This window comes from Pteropus vampyrus, unplaced genomic scaffold (genome assembly GCF_000151845.1).
Source record: "Pteropus vampyrus isolate Shadow unplaced genomic scaffold, Pvam_2.0 Scaffold370, whole genome shotgun sequence".
In the NCBI taxonomy this organism is placed as follows: Eukaryota; Metazoa; Chordata; class Mammalia; order Chiroptera; family Pteropodidae; genus Pteropus; species Pteropus vampyrus.
The window spans coordinates 492,877-497,090 of NW_011889151.1; the positions used below are offsets into that span (position 1 = coordinate 492,877).

A 4,214-nucleotide genomic window follows, 5' to 3' on the forward strand; every position below is an offset into this window, starting at 1 on the left:
GTTAAATTTTCATGTTTAAGTAGTAATATCAAATGAGGGTTCTGCTATTATTTTTCATTTCTCCCCACATGAAACATTTTTTCCTCTTATTTCTGATTGAGAAAGGTAGCAGGATCCACCCCAAAATATGCCGCTTTGGTATATTGATGATGTTGAGCTGTAGGTACTTTTTAAAAAGCAAGTGCTAGGAGAGACTTTCTCTGAACTCTCCTTATCTTCCCAAGGACAGATCCTCCAGAAGGAGCCCAAATGGCATAAATCCTTGCCCAGGAGTTTTATGAACCAGAAAAGATTGACTCATCACGGAAGAGGAAACTGCAGGTTGACACCGCACTCAGACAAACTTGGTCACAAACTGCCCTACCTCCCATCTGTTCTTCTAAAGGCCCATTCATCTTTCCTTAAAATCATTTACTCTCCCTTAAGAGGCCTGTGTTCCCCTCCCCTTCCCTTTTAAGATGGTACTGAATCCTGAATTCTAAGCCACTTTGGAGAGTGACTCGTTTTTCCTGGGCAACTCCTATAGATGCATTAGGTACACAGGTTAATAAGCTTCTGCTTGTTTTTTTCTCTTCTCAATCTGTCTTTTATTACAAAGGTCTCAGCTAAGAACTCAGAAGGGTAGAGGGAAAGTTATTTTTCCTCTCCTACGATTGTCAGTATAATAAAACCCACTTTCTATTATATAACAACTAAGATTAGACTAAAGAAGATACCATGTTGATTATCATGGATATGGTTTTACATTAAGTACATAGTGTTTATTTAGCACAATATGCAAGTGTTCAATAAGTTCTTTGTTAACGATAATGACTCCGTAGCTGAGTTTATTCCCAGTAAATACATAGTAATTGGCTGAAAGTAGGACTTCTTTAGGCCGCCCCTTTCTTTAGGAGATTCGGGCCTCAGATGCTCTCAGATCTGTAGGATTTTCAGGGCAGGCAAAGCATCATTCCCATCTGGCTCTGCATTACTACTGTAAAGAGAATAGTCTTTGGCACCGTTTCCAGTGATTCTGTTCTAATAAGACATTAACTTAACATTTGTCTTATTACTTACTAATTAGTTGTACCAGATGAGTCATTCACTGAAGACTCAAGACTTAACATATTTTCAAATAGCTTTGATCTACACGTCCAAATTTTTTTTGGAATGCTCAGTAGATTTTGTGATGGACAGCATTTCCCACCCCTCTTTTCTCCCCTTCCCATTCGCTGCTCCACCCTCCCCCTCCTTCCATTCTCGTTTCCCTCTCCATACCTCAGAAATTGAAATTACGACCATTCTTCACTTTGACGAAACTTCTAAATCATAATATTTCATGTTCTTCTTTGTGACAATTGTGCAGCAACAGTTAATTAATAATCCCACTTTATTCCGTTTATCCTAAGTACATGACGAGTTGTATTTCATGAATAGTACTGTACAAAAACAGAGTATAAAAACAAATAGAAGGACATCTTTTTTTTTAATTTAAATTTTTGAACAAAGAACTTTCAGCATTTCACAAATACATATTAACAACCATGGCTGCTCTCATCTGAGTTATGTCGCTGATATTTTTACCTCATTAGGTTAAATTATGTTTTCCCCGAAAAGTACTTTGAGTAGAATTAACTAAAAGTATATGATAATTTGCGGGTGCTGTATTGGTAAGGACTAGAAGACGAGAAATGTGGGATTTTGTTCTCCTTAGAAGAACTAGGAACAGGAAAGATAAGATCGGTCCAACTTCAAGGTTATTAATTGAATATCTACTGCCTGTTCTTTAGGAGTCAAAATTGCCTCTATGATTGTCTTTCATAGATCAAAGAAGGCACAAAAGCAGTCAGCCTCCCCCCAAACCTCATCCTCATCCCCAGCCCCAAGGTGTGTTTCCAGAGCCTCCTAGCAAACGAAGGACAAAGGGAAAGCTGCGGGACAGCAATTGGGTTCCTGTTTCACCAGAGACACATTTCCTCCAGGTAAAAGGTAACCCAGAGACTGCGAATCATCGCAAACGCCTCTTAATCCATCAATCACATATAAGCACAATACGGATCTTTGGAAATTAGGTAAGAATAATTTTAATATGACATGAGAGCAGCAACATAGTTGAAAAACCCGTGCCGTCTCACTGATGCGCACATCTGCTGGGGGCGAACAGATGGTAGTGGCCTGTACAGATGTAAAACCTACAGTTATGGCTCCTTAGTATGATAATTGATTCTGACGAAGTGCATGAGTTTTGCTGGTTGTCTTAATTTTCCATTGTTGGGTTTCTGTTTGTTTTTCAATGGCGAACATTGAGAGGAGAAAAAGACCCTGCGTGTAAGTACATCAAACGATAGCGCTAATAAGACCAGGGAAATACAGCAAACATAGCAGAAAGCAGGGACAACAGTACCCTCAAGGATTCTTTGAGGCTACTTGTTCCCTCATAAGCATCATAACAGCAAACAACCATGCATAGAATAAAATTATGTTTAACATTCGCCAGCTTTATTCCATGGCAGCCCATTGTCTGTACATGATAGGATATTTCATAAGGGGAAAGACTAGAAAGTGGGTTTTCTCTCTACAAATAAGTAACAGTAATAAGTCATCAGCTCTACCTTTAAAGTACTAAAATGGAGTTTTCGTCTAGAGCTCTAAACTAGGGACCATTTTAAAAGCTTAAGCTTGCTTGTCCTGTTCGGGAAAGGCTCCCATTACACTGACCTGGCCACGGCCATCCCCATGATGCAGGACAGGGCGGCTTCCTCGAGCAGGGAAGACCGAGCCCTGCACTGACACAGAAGAGGGTCCTTTGGCGGAGGCTGTAGAAAGAATCCAAACACGCCAAAGCTGGAATTAAAAAGGGAAGTTTATTAGAGAAAGGGGTAACACTCCACGATCTGAGCGTGGTCTCCTCTGAGAGAGAGCCTAAGAGACTCAGAGGGACAGAGACAATGGAGAGAGACAGAGTGAAGGCACTGAGAGAGTCGGAGAGAAAGACACCTAGAGGGACAGAGAAAAAGACATTGAGAAGGATCCGGACTGTTTGGGGAATTCCGTTTACGTATCATTCTTCCGTTCCTGTGAGTTAGTTTAAATACTTTGTTTACCCATTTCCTTTGATATGGACATACAGTGAGGAAGGGGAAAGGGAAGAGTATGCAGCATGAAAAGGTAAGAGCATGTAGCATGAAAGGCCTGCTGGCAGTCCCCGGCCTGTAATCCACAGGTTCTCTATGGTTCTAGCCATAGAGAATGAACGATTTTATTTTGTATAGGCGCCACTTAAAGACTGTTTTTCCTGCTTCCCCTTCACAGGTGTGGGGAATGGGCTGTTAGCATCCCACCGGAAACCTTCCTTGGTTCTGCAGGTGTCCTCGTGGCCTGGCTGCAGGGCTGCTCAGCACATTGCAGTCTCTGAATGTGGCTTATTTAACACTAGTTCTCTCGCTTCCTCTCTACAGAGCCCGAAGTCTCCTGCACAGACTGAATTGAATCTGGATCAGTGTTTCAGGTACAACCACCAGCTCACTATCTGCGTGTAAATTTCCCAGGGGCAGTTTGCGTTCCCCGGGCCATCCTGAAGCAGTCAGATCTCTCATCCGCACATGACAATGTGTGTAAAAAGGATGTGAAATCACTTCGAATGTGATCTAGATTTAAAAAAAAAAAAAATTTAGGCGGCAAATCCAGTGAGGGGGAAAATCCATTAAATTTAATTCAAAATCTGTTATTCTTTATCCACTCTTTCGGAAGAATTTCACCATTGCTTTCTTCTACTATCACAGATAAGGAAGAATCGAATGCTGTCATTTCGATGAGGTCTCTTTGCCCACAAACGTTTATTAAAGACTTTCCTAAATTGTAGCTCATTTTTAATGTAGAACAGAAAACTCAGCTTACACCTACATACCCCATAACAGAACATTCTAGAATAATTATAATATACATTTCAGTAGATATACTACACTTATACAACCAGCAGAAATGAGAGAAAATCAGATTATCAAAGAATAATAGGGTCAGTGGTAGGGCACGTACTTAGCTAAGAAAACAGTAATATTCAGAATTCTTCAAAGGCTGCATGGGAATAAAATTGAAAATTGACTCAGAGCTCTCGGGTGCCCGTGGTTGGCTGGAGAGCAGCTGGGAGAGGCTCCTGGAAGACGGACCATTTTCTTACCAAACCTCTTTGCATTTAAGGGACCCGCCTTTGTCTGACTTTGCTCCCTAATTTT

The 4,214-nt window shown here is 41.0% G+C and overlaps 1 long non-coding RNA gene across 1 annotated transcript; it reads left to right on the top strand.

Moving 5' to 3' along the window:
- The first annotated feature begins 2,446 nt into the window (after nt 1–2,446).
- Nucleotides 2,447–3,843, top strand: LOC111731396. Its single transcript, XR_002777112.1, has 2 exons — nt 2,447–3,490; nt 3,765–3,843. It is a non-coding gene; the product is annotated as an uncharacterized LOC111731396 (long non-coding RNA).
- The last annotated feature ends 371 nt before the right edge of the window (nt 3,844–4,214 follow it).